Source organism: Dermacentor andersoni, chromosome 3 (genome assembly GCF_023375885.2).
Source record: "Dermacentor andersoni chromosome 3, qqDerAnde1_hic_scaffold, whole genome shotgun sequence".
NCBI classification, from domain to species: Eukaryota; Metazoa; Arthropoda; class Arachnida; order Ixodida; family Ixodidae; genus Dermacentor; species Dermacentor andersoni.
In genome coordinates this window covers 75,900,261-75,915,285 of record NC_092816.1, presented here as the reverse complement: position 1 = coordinate 75,915,285, position 15,025 = coordinate 75,900,261, and the positions used below count along the sequence as shown (strand labels likewise).

The 15,025-nt window shown below is 44.8% G+C and overlaps 1 long non-coding RNA gene across 1 annotated transcript in view; it reads right to left on the bottom strand.

Annotated features, from left to right (window-relative positions):
* Positions 1-4,260: 4,260 nt before the first annotated feature.
* Positions 4,261-15,025, bottom strand: part of LOC140216360 (uncharacterized) — a 33,486-nt gene continuing 22,721 nt past the window's right edge. The window contains exons 3-4 of the long non-coding RNA XR_011893005.1: positions 8,895-8,972; positions 4,261-4,428 (exon numbers count right to left, since the gene is read on the bottom strand). This is a non-coding gene — a long non-coding RNA (uncharacterized lncRNA). The remainder of the gene's footprint in view (positions 4,429-8,894; positions 8,973-15,025) is intronic.

Genomic DNA, 15,025 nt, shown 5'->3' with positions numbered 1-15,025 from the left:
GCAGGAGCAGCTGTCACTGGTCGTGTATCATGAGTAATTGCCCCAAAATTATTTTCTCAACAGAGAGCACGTATACAAAGCCGTTCTGCGAAATCTACGAGGGTGGGTGAAACGAAAGTGAGCCAATGCGCATATATGTCGGGGTAGTTTATTTAAAAGTAGTCTCCATGAACATTTAGACATTTCTCCCATTGACTAATGAGTCGCGTGATTCCCGTCTCATAAAACTCCTTGGGTTGCTGCTTCAAAAAGCCTGCAACTGACTCTTTCACGTAATCGTCCGACACGAATCTGTTTCCCTTGAGCTGTGTTTTTTCATTTGTCCCAAAATGAGGAAGTCGCAAGGCGACAGGTCTCAGCTGTATAGCGGATGTTGCAGCGTTTTCTATTAGAACTTTGCCAGTTTTGTATTAACCACATCAGCGACGTGAGGACAGGCATTGTCGTGGAACAATTAAAAAATAAATTATGGGGTTTTACGTGCCAAAACCACCTTGTGATTATGAGGCATGCCGTAGTGGAGGACTCTAGAAATTTCGACCACCTGTGGTTCTTTAACGTGCACCTAAATCTAAGTACACGGGTGTTTTCGCATTTCGTCCCGATCTAAATGCGGCCGCCGTGGCCGGGATTGGATCCCGCGACCTCGTGCTCAGCAGCCCAACACCATAGCTAGGTCGTGGAACAAGATAACCCCATTCCTCAATTTTCCCCTTCGTTTGTTTTGATTGTGGCACGCAGCCGATCCGGCGTTTCACAATATCGGAAACGATTGATAGTCCCTCCTGGTTTAGCAAATTCTATCAGTAATGGCCCCTGACGATCGAGAAAAAAAAAGTCAAAAACACCTTTCCGCCGGAAATGACGGCCTTTGCTTTCTTTGGGGGTGGTTAACTCGAATGTTTCCACTGTAAGCTTTGCCGTCGTGTTTCAGGGTCGTAGTAGTGGCACCATGGTTCGTCCTCGATCACAGTTGCAGACAAGAAGTCGTCACCTTCATTGTGATACTGGATGAGATGAGTCATGGCAGCGCAGAACCGCTCCGTCTTCTCGCGGTGGTTAAATATCTTATCCATCCATTGCGCACACAAGAGCCGATAACGGAGATGTTCATGAATTATGGCGTGAACCGAACCGTGACTGATGTTCACATGCTCTGCCAGTTCATCGAAGCTTATCCTCCGTTCTTGTCTCATCAGCTCATCAACCTTTCCAATTTTGTTGGGGCTGATTGCATGATGGCTTTGGCCCAGTCTTGGATCCTCTTTGCAACTTTCACGTCCTTCTTTCAATCGTTTACTCCAACGCTTCACAGTGGCCAATGAAATGCAATGTTCAACGTACATGGCAGCCATACGGCGACTAATTTCTTTTTGGGAAACACGTACCTTGAGCTGACAAACATTTTACGGCAGCACGCTGCTCAACTTCTGAAGAGTCCATTACGTCACGCAACCATGTTAAACCTAGTGTATGAGGGCATTAAAGAACATTTACCCTGACACCTGCGTGTCACTTTTGTAAATGAGAGATGCCTGTGTGCTACGCGCGTGCCTCGTGTATAATGAACCGAGCCATTATTGCGCGAGATGGGTAGGCTCACTTTCACTTGACTCGCCCTCGTTCATTAGAAATGCGAAGATACAATGGAATATACAAATGCTTGATAAAGCGCAAAAAAGCGTCACTGGAAAGAAAGTTCACTAAACGTATACATAAAATCTCGCAACAAGATATTTAAGTGTACATGTAATTCTCCAATAAATCTACGTATCTAAGAATAAGTCACTGTATATAATGCGTCAAACAAGGCAAATAAACATGTTGCGCAATCACAGATTCACAGAATCCTAGATCTCGCCCCCATTCCATCGATTCGCCCCGATGTATCGCGCGCGACGGAAGGCGGCGCGCTTGCTCCCCGCTTCTCTCCTTTGCGCACATAAGACTGAGCCACCATCGTGGGCTCACCCATTCGCCCCTCCCCTATGCTTTCACTCGCACATACAGCATACGGTGCGCGGTCACGAAGTTATCGTCCTTGGACTTAATACGAAACAGCAGGAATGCGCCTGAAGTGTCGATATAATTACTACCACAATAAGATAATAAGAGTATCCGGCAGATGATGTGTCCCGTGGCCGATTACTTTCCGCAAAAGAAGTAAAATCGAACTTTCACCATGCGACAATTTGCTGCTCCGCCACAATTTATTTGCTTTTTTTTTCCTTTTGTGGGGCGGGGGCACCGAAATGAAAAAAAATATGGAAATGAGAGTAAGCTGGCCAATATCCAGTGCCTACTTTGGGCATCTAATGTGGCTACCGAATGAATATAGGAGAAAACGTGAGACGCTTGGTCCACCGATAACCATACGCTTAGTGCTCGGTATCCTACACCGGCGAGACAAGACTCCCTGGAGAGTTGGCGCTCAAGCGAACACGGTGCAATCCGTCGAGTCCTCACAGCGATGACGCTGAGCGACCATTGTTCCTTTTTCTCGTCTGCTAGCCAGAAGGTGCCCAAAACTCTGCCAGGCGAAAATCCACTGTGCCAGAGAAAACCAAACGCGTACCACAGTGCCCCGCGTAGTGGTCGGGGCAACACGAGAAAAACGCATGCGCTCTGGCTGGCTCCGGCAGCCCGCGGGTATAAGGTAGCGACAATGAGAAAATTGAAGAATCTCAATGTGAGGTCCTCGCGAATAAAAGTCAAAGTAGAAAAAGAATTGATAAGACCGTAGTTACCCTGGCTGGCTTCAGTGTCTTGACATGGATGCTTTGGCATAGGTGAAAAAAAAATATTGATATTTTTTATGCGACATGACGGCACAAATAAACCACCACAACGCTTCGTCTCATCGGACCTCGCTGCGTGCTTGGTCAACTTGTCTGATAGTGTGTTGATTTGGCTTGTCTCGTTGTATGTTCCGATCTAAGACTTTAGAAAAGTCAATGCGCAGTTGGTGTCAAATGTTTACAACAACATCAAACCCAAAAACCTCCGCAATTGAATATCTAAAGCACAACTTTGGAAATCTCAATGCACCTTTCACTTCAAAAGTTTATGAGAACTTTATACCCATAAAGTTTCAGAATTGACGTCCACGTGCTCCGTAGATTCCGCGGCCTCCGCGCGATTCCGCGGCGAGCCCGTTCGCCATCAAAACGCCCTTGAAACTTTGTGCTCTGATGGGGCTGCTTGCGTTATGTGACTCCCGGTGCAGGGGCGCTGCCGTGAAATCCAGCCCGAGTTCACAATGTTCGCGGTGAAATGTCTTTTCGAGCATGAAAAAGACATTCTAGACAAAACTCAGAATGATTTCTGGTGCCGGAGGTTGCTTTGGTCGACGGTCCATGGACAGCACGAAAAAATTTCGGGGTGGGGGGGGGGGCTGAAGCCCCATAAGCCGCCCCCCTGGCTACGCCCCTGATAGTGGTGTCATGATGCTATAGACAATGATACCAAGGAATGCGAAGGGATGATTGGCTGTATGTTATTGGAACTGTGCATGAATATAAGTAATAATTTTAAATTGCGGTTAACTTTACAATAATCACAAAGCAATGGGCAAAGAAAAGCGGGAGAGAAACAGCCACGTCATGTTGGTGCATAACAATATATAGGATTCGTTAATATCAGATACTGAAGTGCGCGCTTGGAATGTATACTACATTGAATGTCCTGCTTGCACGCCTTTAAATCAAAGGCAGTTAACACGGCGGTAGGCGTTTACAATGAAGCATTAACTTAAGAATGCGGTGCGACACGCGCTGCTAATACCACGCGTTTCTTGTGTCTCAGATGCAATGTGTCGTCTGCTTCACTTGTCATGTGCAGATTCACGCCGTTGATGGAGGTTTTTGTGGCACCGTTGAAAAAATGGCGATGGAAACACACACTGATTTTAGGTTTATTCCCAGGGTTGTTCTTCTTTTTTCTGGCGGAATAAAAATAAATGTTCCCCGAACAGTCTGCCTATAAGCACTGATCTATGCATTTGCTGATATTGGGCACGTGCTCTGAGCTATTCTAGACATTTTTGGAGGTCGTTCGTACGATGTGGTTCATAGGCTCGCTTGAAAGGGGTATAACTGCATTACAAACTATAGGGACGGAAACGTACACTTGAAACCAGAGTATACGTAGTTTAATATTTACTTTTGTTTTTGTTCTACGTGTCAGGTACACGTACGACTGATTTGCGACTCAGAAAGAAGTGCGACAGAGTGAGTTCAGGAAAGAGAAGAAAGACATATATGATATATTGGTTGTTTTATTCTTAAAGAAAACAGCTCAAATTGTTTATTATTTCGACACAGGCTGGGGGACGCATTTACCATTATCACATACCCCTTCGCGGGATCCACTTGCAATGCGTGACAGTGCAAGCGCAGGACCTTTAAGCATGGAACTATCAGTGGAGAGCTGCGGGAATAAAAAAGCAGAGGAAAGACATAAGACATATGAAATGAACCTATAGTTTAAACAATCATAACCACTAGGCACGGCATGGTCGTGCCAATTGTGCCAAGAAAAGATCTTCAGAGTACTTTCACATTGAATTTGCAATGTCCTTTAAGAGAAACAAAAGCTTCACAGGAAGATGGAGACGAGGGAAGCCTCAGGCTGGCGCCGATGTTTAGACACGGAGATGTATCATCGTCATCATCGGCCAGGCGAAGATGAAGATGATTCCTGCCTATACGGTGGCTCCAGCTTTAGGCTTCTGTCCCTCACACACTGTTGATAAATGAACACCAAGCCGACTAGGATTTTATGCAAGTGCAGGTGGTAACCAGTGAAGAAGCTAATGTTCCTGTATTAATACATTTTGTCACTAGCATCCTTGCTGCTCTACTCTCTCTCTCCCGGTTATTCTGTTTCCCACCAAAAAGCTAATTGCAAAAAGTTCTACGCCGCTTTCATTTCACTCGTTTGAAGCATCTCGAAAAGATATGCTCAACTAAAGTACCAAGCATGTGTAAGACTTCTTTGCAGGCTTATGTCTCTTTCATAAACCCTGACCAGCAAAACTGGCACCAAATCAAAAGCGAAACGCCGAAATTCTACGGTTTGGTATGTTGAGGTAAATTATCAAACAGGTCCCAATTGTTGACTCTGTCCGAACCCGTGCTAGGGCGCGATGTAGCCAATGACGGCATGCAGAACAACGCTGGCGGCGCAACTCGGCGCCGACAAAACTCACCGGAATTAAAAGCGCTCCTATCAATAGTTTCATCGCATTTAGGGCCTACTAGATTAATAAAGATACCGGGGGCTTTTGGATTACTGTTAAACAAAATGACCGATTGGTTATCGCCAATATGTTTCATTAGTTCGATAATTTCTATTATTCCATTATCGTGTTACATCGCACCGATTAGATCACGTAAGTGGACTGCTGGTGTGTGTCGTACGAAACACCCTGTTCCAGCGCTGTGTTATTTTTTGCTATAGGAGATAGCAGCGACAGAGTTTCAAGGGTATGGTCAAACACGTTCCGAGGAAGTCATTAACATAGGGGCGGTCGGGCACAGGCGCCAGCGTATTAGTGGCCACGCCTCTATATATCATCGAAGACAGGCAACCCATGGGGGCAAATAAGACAAGAGAAGTTACTTGAATGACCTGTGCCTGGCCAAGTTCTCTGCCGAGCACAGTCAGTACACGTACAAAGCGCATTTAGTTTGCAGACTTACAATACCACGGTCATATTCGTTATGTTATATGTAGAACTTCAAAAGCTAGTTTATCACACCATCCATTCTAGCGTTCGCTTCAACAAGGCTTGTATCTGGCTGTTGGTTCTGACAAAGCGACTTCGGGTATTGGATCAATGCGTGCGACAGTCGTTGGCTTCAGCCGATGCGGCAGTTTTCGCGCTTTCTACGAGAGTATGTCAATAGCTTAATCACGTTACTTCACTTGCATAACTTCAGGGGCTTTTGGATGGCAGTGAAACACACTGGTGTAGCTGCTTGGCCAGTAAGAGAATATTCTTGTGATTGAGTATTCAAGCTGCTCGTGGTACATAAGTCATAGAGCGCCTGCAGTCTTACGCTTATTCTTGGGCTGCAATACCCCTACTAGAACAAATTTGTTGTATTAGCGCTGATGCTTTTCTTTTCAAATTGATTGCCGTCTTCAGTTTACTGCGCTAAGAAGTTATGAGCTATTTAGGGTATTCCTATCACGTAACACTCCTTGCAAAATTACGATCATGCTTCAGAACATAAAATGAAGTAAGAAAGAATTGATAAATTTTTGTTGGAAGTAAGAAAACCGCAGTTTCACCCTACTATTACTCCATAAGCTTCTTTCTTTTTCTTTATTACAGAGAATTCAAACCGACGCAGTAACACCAAACATATTCAATCGTCACACAAATTCAAACAATAATCAGAGTAAAGACTACTCAAGAGCGTGGCTACGGGGTTCCTATATGCCGCCCATATGAATTATATTGGTTCCTAATAAAGAGAAAATGAAACATGCACCCAAGTGCAGGAATTGTTATGCAAGGGAAACATACACGGGTTCCACCACTTTGGGTTTCCTTTGTAGCAATTGCTACATTTGGGTGGATGTCTCATTTTCCCTTTAATAATCACTTCTCTCCACATTGCGGGTTTCCATCAGAACTATAACGTCATATATTAGTTCCCGAGAGATGCTCTTGGTTGTTCACAGTGGTTAGAAATTTCTGTCAGTGATTATATTCCTGCATAGACTTTGTAAGCCATCAAGACAAATAAGTTCTTCGGCCGGGCTGTGTTTTTGGTCACATGAAAGTAATTGCTATTGAGTGGATTCATCTCCTGCTGGTTTCTTTTGAACGCCGATATACTATGCACATTCGGAAATCGTCAGTTGTCTGATATACTGAATCGCGTCAAGCATATGAGTAAGTCTCTGGGCATAAATAAATTTTATTGTTTAAACTCCATACTATAATATTTCATGCAAAGACATTTCAGAAGTCTAAGTAAGCCCTTGTTTCCTGGGAGACAAACTTCAAGAAACTAAAGAAAGTGAGAGAACATTGATAGGGTGATTCGCCAAGTTACCAGAACAATTTTAGCAGGTGACAATAAAGATAAACCCTGAAAGTATAAAATTCCTTCTTTTGTGGTTGAAACTTAGCTGCATAAGTGACCATTCGCCAACTGAGGAAGTAACACCCCTCCTCGGCTTTCTTTATTTAGAAAAATGAGTGATAATAAACTCTATTGACTAATTTGAGCCGGCTGCAAAGAAGCAATTTTTTTACTTTACGGCGCTTACAAATTGTCTTTAATTGTTCACTGTCGCAAAAAATAAAATTCATTCTGCAGTTATTTACATTACACTTTATATTCAGAAAGAAACAGCAGGCCTCGTCGTCCTTTGCTACCTAGTGATACCTGGTCTAAGCTTGCATGAGTGCGAGGTTAGAGAGTCTCACCACACATGAAATAGGACCATGCGCCAAAGTGCTCATTGTATTTAAAATTATTTTATGCATGTGATTTCCTATTCGAAAATACGCATTCTCATCACATGTATGAGTCTCTGTAATATTTCTGTTTTAGCATTATTTGTACAATTTCCACTTTCTTACTTGCCTTCTTTTTTCTAAACTTTTACTTTTTCAAATACCGTTAACCGCCGACTTCTTGCTGAATCCCATGTAGAGTGTCAATTACAAAGACTCAGTATTCCCGTCTCTATGACTGCTCTAAGCAACCTCCCTCTAATGTAGCCCTTCACACCATACGAAACCCAGTGCTACAGCACAACGAATAACGAATGGTTACCTAAGCAATGCTCATGACTCTTCTTCGCTTCCCACTACACATCAGGTTGGTTCTTACCTGGAAATGCGCCACTGTGATACCGCAGCACCGCACTTAATTACCGGAAAAAATTGTTGCGTACTAACTTTCTTTCCTAGATCGTAAAATGAAAATATGCAGATACACTCTTGTGTTTAAACTAAAACATGAAAAGTATTCTTAAATGAATAAATGTGCTGCGCCATCAACCGGAGAGTGAACAAGAGTATTAACCAATTCCATTGGTCTCAAGATTGATGACACCACACTGTATGCTGCCTTGATGCTCGACCCTGAGCTCCTAGATTACACGCAAGATATGCCCCTGTTTAAACCGAAGTTCCTGCAATAAAATATTCACGGCTGTCACAATCAATTTTGCCCATGCGTTTTACTGTCTGGAAGCATGTCGACCATGCAAATAGAAATGGCCGCAATGTCACCGTTCAGTGGATACCTTCGCACTGTGGCTTGAGAGCGAACGAAAAGGCAGACACTCAAGCGAAAATTGCTTTAAATAATTATTCTGAAGTACGCATTCCGTTCTCACGAACAGACACAAACGCCTTACTTCGTTGCGTAATACGCAACTGTAAGTTCTCGCACTAGACGGAGCCAAATTGTCCGGTTGCAGGTGCTCGAAATGAGAACCGTTACTATGCAGTGCACACTGACGCTCAAGTGAATATCATTCTTGACTACTGCTTACGTAAACATTCGTTCGTTTGTATGATTGCGCTTATTAGGTCATGTAAAGGGGAACTTATCAGTGGATCTGCAGTATGCGAGCAATCACTACGGGCCACTAAAACCGCTTTTGTGACATGGACCAGAGTGAACTAAGAAAATAAATTCATGGTTCAGTGGTTCCCTGGCAGAGTTTGTGAACAAGCGCGGCCCCTGGGGAAGCGATATGAATAGCGCCACCAGAAATTTTTGAACACATTTTCTTTTAGTTTCCTCTTCTACAGCGGTGACAGACTTTATGAAAGTACAATTTAGACGTTGCAAATTTCCATGCTAAATGTAATAAGGCACGATATTATTATAAACACTGCGAAGTATGAATCTACTTACATAACATCGCTGGCGATCCTTTAAGAAGAAGGCTTCATCGCCATCGCAGGAAAATAGGCATCTGGTGTAAACATGGCTCTGCCAAAAACAGAAAAACGATAATAAGTGGTAAAAGCCACAAAAAGTAAAAGGTTATCGAAAGCGAAAGCGCTACTTATCGCCTACACCACATGAATGAAACTGCGTTTAAATTTGAAACAAATACGTCAGCACTGCTAGTGGGGCAGACTTCCTCCTTCTCGCTGCGGTTATTATTCAGGTGCATCTTTGGGAACATTAGCCCTTACTTTCTTTGTATTCGGGTTTCCAGATACTCTACCTGTGCAAAGCGTTCTCATGTTGATTATATACAGTTGAAGGTTTTCAGATACCAACCATAATGAACTTTATGGACAATTTTTCTCAACGCCATCTGTGTGTACAACGCATACGTGACACCTAATTTCTGCAAGTTACCTATACAGAAACACGGGGAGTCGGGTCAGTATAAAATTCAGAAACATATCTAGGACTAACTGAATCTTTGGAGGAGCTATTCAAGTATTGAATAATATATCGTGCATCATAAAGTGTAGCTGTGCTTCATTATGACGAATTAAATCCATACCGTGAAATAATTTTTCGCTAACGGGCTGCTTAATTTCCACAGTTACGTCAATTGTGGTAGAAGGGCAAGATTGTGATAAAGAACTCAAGTCGCAATATTGGCCGAAAGGCGGAGCATCAGTTGCGATAGCAAATTAGTAGACAGCTAAATGAAGTCAGCATGGTAGCTTTATCGGTCATATAAACGTGCAAACATGCACTTACTAAATTGAAAAGCTTGGAGTCTCTCGCGCACAAACAAAAATGGGCACATCTCACTCGTTGACCGCATACACTCACTTTCAAAACTCTGGAGTGAGCAAAAATGAGAAAATATGGCAGCAGCAGCAAGCGAATTGACCTTCGTGCTGCCTCTCGTTTCAACGCACTTGGCGCACTCTGTCCCTATCGCAGATCACTTTCAAGATAGGGCCCATGCAGCCGCCGCCAGAGTAGAAGTCTACTCACGCGCGACGGAGGACGGGACGCTTCCTCCCTGCTTTCCTGTCCTGCGCAAGCGACATTGAGCCACCGCCATTGGCTCACCGTCGGAAGCTTCCACTCGCATACGCATCATACAGCGCGCGGCGATGATGTTATGACCCTTGGACTTCACACGGAAAATCACGGCGACTGCGACGGCAGAATTGCCCCAGGGGTGTCCATACAATTGCTATTACAATAAAAATAACCCGTGCGATCGATCCGCTAGCCAGGGGCCGTATAACGTAAAGGTATTCCAATATATTTCTATTCCAATCTCCTGACGTCAAATTTGCGTAACCGACGACGCAAGCATCGGGCGGTCATCCACAGGGTTGTCTGAAAAAACCAATCAAATGCTCCCATCGTTCATAGGGTCACTTTTGTCTGCTTGAAAAACGAATAGCATTGCCTGCACTGAGTGGCTTGTCTTATGTAATTGGCTCACAAGAGGCGAGGAGCATGCTCAAGTGGAGAGGAATACGATGGGGCCGAGCCACTGCACTGAATATCGATAGCAGGATGAAGAGGGTGGTGCCGGCATCTGCGATTTGTCCACCTTCTCTTGCTTAGCTTGCCGAGGCTCGTCGACAATCGCGGCGGCATGCAACGGAAACTTAAAAATGACGCTAAAACTGATCCTCAGCAAAGAAGGGTTGGCCGAACGAGGTTGTAAACTTGCCGAATGTTCTCGAAAACGTTACACGGCCACGCAAGAAGATTTATTACACGCAAGTAAACCCATGCTCTCCGGCAGGGGCGAGTAGCCAGTTCCGGAGCGATCAGCGGCAGCCATCTTTTATTTCTTTCGGAACGGAGCAGCCTGCGGCTATTCAGAAGAAAATTCAGTTTTGTTCGGTATATTAATGCTTCTTTAACGCGCACACGTCACTTTGACGCGGTGAGTTTTTGCGGTTTTGTGACGTCGCGTGACAGGCAGGTGAAGTGGGTGCAGCCCGAAAACTTGTGACCAATAGCCGAGGGCTAATGGCGAAAAGCGGTCGAATCAGAAATAACTATTTTTCTTTTGTCCGGTCAAATCATGCATAATCAGTGTGTACACGTCATATCAGATGGGGAGCTATCACGGATTTCGTGACGTCGCGTGACAGACAGGTGAAGTGGGGGTGGTTCAAAAACGTTTTTGACCAATCGCGGTTGTCTGATTGCAGAAATGGAATAGAAACGCTTGGAATAGTTTTACGTTATAGCCCCCCAGGTGCACTGATGATGTTCGATCATTATAGCCCGTTATAGCTATTTAGCCCCTTATCCATCCGCATCCAGTCTTTATACACCGTGATCAACCGTACTCCGGCGGCAGCTGCGTATGGCACGGCCAAGCGGGCCCTATCCTTAAAGCGATCTGCGATGGGCACAAGGTGCACTGAGTGCTGATAGCTTCGTGTGCGCTGTCTTCTCGCCGTTTATTTCGCGTTCAAAGGAAACGCGCGAGCCCCATCTTGAAAGCGATCGCGACTTACGTGATAGGTGGACGGAAGCATGGACGGGTTTTCTCGCTAGGTAGGCATAGAAACGCTTACACAATTATAAACAACCAGCTGCAGGTGGGATACGAACCCACGTCTTCGCATTACGTGATTGAGCTACCGCGGTGCCATTTTCCGACCCATTATTTGGGGTATATGTTTATCTACTATAACTAATCCCGGAACAAACCGCGCATATCGCTGATAAATAGCGCATCACTCGGTTTATTTTCTTCTAATTCACACACACACACACACATATATATATATATATATATATATATATATATATATATATATATATATATATATATATATATATATATCATTAAAATCATTTAAGATGCAATTTTTATAACTGTGCACTTTCGTTTCTTCAACTACCTATGCACCGGAGCTACAGAACTTTTCATTGCATAATATATATTGTCACGTGGTAGTGACTGTTGAGAAGGCAGCAAAGCTGTGATTAATGAAACGAGCGTTTTATTGGGCGAACTTGTGCCCTCAAAAACAGGCTACACTCAAAGACGGATGATAGCGGCGAACACGATCGGCGATCGTCGAAAATCTGATGAGCGGGTCAAGCGCGTCAGCTTTTATACATCTGTCGTCGAATGTTCGAGAGCAATCGCTGGGACCCGCGTGCGTTCCACAAACTTCCAGATTATTCGCGTCGCGCACACATGCAATCAGATAACACAAGTTGCGGGGAAAGACATTGGACGGAACCATCGATAACATTCCAGAAACTTCTTTTGCATGCAGGCGCGTCCTGCGCTGTGCGAAAACATTTGTTAGGCGGCGAGAAGTGGTCGCCCGATAAAGAGAAGTACACGTGTCCATATATATACTTGTATAGAGCGTGCGGCGAAGAAAAATGTGGGAATTACATTGTGACACCTATTATCAAATTACATTACACCTATTATCACTTCCAAGTTTCACACGCATTTGTGACAATAGTGGGAACATGCAATTCGAGATTGCTATACGTTATAGTTTTTCGTAGGGTTGTTAGGTATAGTTATACTGTTAATTGAGCTCATAGCGTATATTTCTTTCCAGGATGTCACATATAATTAAACTTGATTTGAACTCAGCCTTTAGGAATATCCAATTCATATGTTTAGTACTTTGAATACACAAATGAGTTCTTAAATGTTCGGATTCCCGTAGTTGCCATTTACAACAATTAAAGAAGCAACAGTCTAGCCATGCAAGGGGCTTCACTATGAAGTAGGTACTTTAACCGATTTATAGTTAACAATGATGTCTTGGAAAATTACATCCCATGTTTCTATGCATATAGGCCTTCGCCACGGGGCTGCCTCACGAAGATGCGATGGCGCTGTCACCGGCGTTGACTTTCGCAGGGTAGGCACTCCACCGCCGAGCCGGCGAGCCTACATTTCAGTTGTCACTGGGTGTTCACGAGTGTGTGCGTGGTTCACAGTTTTACAACGAAGCAAACGCAGTATGCCGACGAGCTGCATCGTTGTGGGTCGGCTCTAAAGATACAAGAAGCCCAAGTTTTCATAAGTTTTCTTTTTGATGAAAATCGTCGCAAGAATTGGCCAGCCGCGGTAAAAGACGAACGTTGGGTCCTGATAATAGCTCGTCGATTATGCGTCAAGCATTTCGTAAAGTTAGGCTTATGCGTTGTTTTGCGTGCCATACATTAACCAACAAGGGTTTGGATGGTTAACAGGAAGTTGTTACAATTGTCCACCGCACTGTGTGAAAGCTAGCTCGGTTAAGGTTAGACTTGGATGTAGGTGGAGTGAGCAAACATACCTCAAAGCACTACAAATTAGCAGTGTAAATAGCTTAGCGCACGTTCACAGCGCAGGCTACACGGTCACAGCCGCTTTAATTGCAGTGTGAATGTCATAGGCGCGCCTCATGGTGTTAGTCAATTTACGTGCGTTAAACAATAAAATGTGTAGAGTTGGTCATCCAAGCAAGCGCCAATGAAAACGGGATTTCGGCGATGCTTTGCCCTAGCAGCAGTAAACGAGTGGTATGAACCGGTGTCCGACTTGACGTCCCAACAACCCCCCAAACAATTTCTAAAAAGTTCTGACGAAATGCGTCCTGAGATCTGACGCCAGACTAACGGCCAATTTCTCAGATTTTATTGTGCCGATGGTCAGAGTGATCGGACGGACGCGGCCCTCAGCGCCGATTTCGTGGGCCTACCAGCTGGTCTCGCCGTAGAGACGATATACCTGTCCGGTCCCATCACCCAGACAAGCAGATAAGCATGGAAGCATAAAAATCGGATCCAGTTTGTTTTTCACATTAAACACTAATCCATAAAATGATATTATGTCCAATGTACGCATGTTCCGTAAAGCAGTGCCCTCTATACTAAAACAATGCCGTGACCACAAGCAGCGATCTGACGGCATTTCGTCTCACAGACGGAAAGAAAAACTAACCGTCTCAGCGAGGTGGCTCAAGATGTGTTATGATCTACCTATTAAGAGTGAGATACATTCAGGCGTACGTTCCCATGACAAGATTATTAGCCTCATACCAGAAAAAGCTGTTACGGTATAAGCCCGGACCTAGACCTGTAAGGGATGAGAAGAGTTCAAGCGGGCGTCGCCAGGTCAATATAATTGCCCTCTTCTCCGAAACGGAGTCACCCTTGTATTCCCCGAGTTGACAGAAAGGGATGGACGAAGACATGACAACAAACTGAAGGGCGGGAAGCCATCAACGACAGAGCCTAACGAATGCACTCATGCTTCCACACAAAAAAAATTAAATTGTGGGGTTTTACGTGCCAAAACCACTTTCTGATTATGAGGCACGCCGTAGTGGGGGACTCCGGAAATTTCGACCACCAGGGGTTCTTTAACGTGCACCTAAATCTAAGTACACGGGTGTTTTCGCATTTCGCCCCCATCGAAATGCGGCCGCCGTGACCGGGATTCGATCCCGCGACCTCGTACTCAGCAGCCTAACACCATAGCCACTGAGCAACCCCGGCGGGTCATGCTTCCACAGGCTCCCCATGCAGGTAGACATCGGCAACCACAAGAGCGCAAGAAGTAATTAAGGCCGTCTTGATGTCCGTAAAATTCATCTGTCAAGTGTGAGAAGCGTTCAAACGGGCGTCCCCATGTCGACATAATTTCCCTCTTCTCCTAAATGGCGTTGCCCTTTTATTCCGCTAGCTGACACAAAGGGATGGACGAAGAGACGACAACAAACCGAAGGGCGGGAGGCTGTCAACGACAGAGCCTGACGAATGCACTGATGCTTCCACAGGCTCCCCGTGTAGACGTTGGCAACCACAAGACCGCAAGGAGTAATTAAGACCGTCTTGACCCCCGTATGATTGAACCGTCAAGTGTGTGAAGCGTTCAAGGGGGCGTCCCCATGTCGACATAATTGCCTTCTTCTCTGAAACGGCGTCATCTTTTTATTCCTCGAGCTGACACAAAGGGATTGACGAGGAGGGAAAGAGATAAGTAGAAGGCAGGGAGGTTAGCCAGAATAATGTCCGGTTAGCTACCCTACACCGGGGGAATGTGAAAGGGGAAAACAAAAATAACAGGA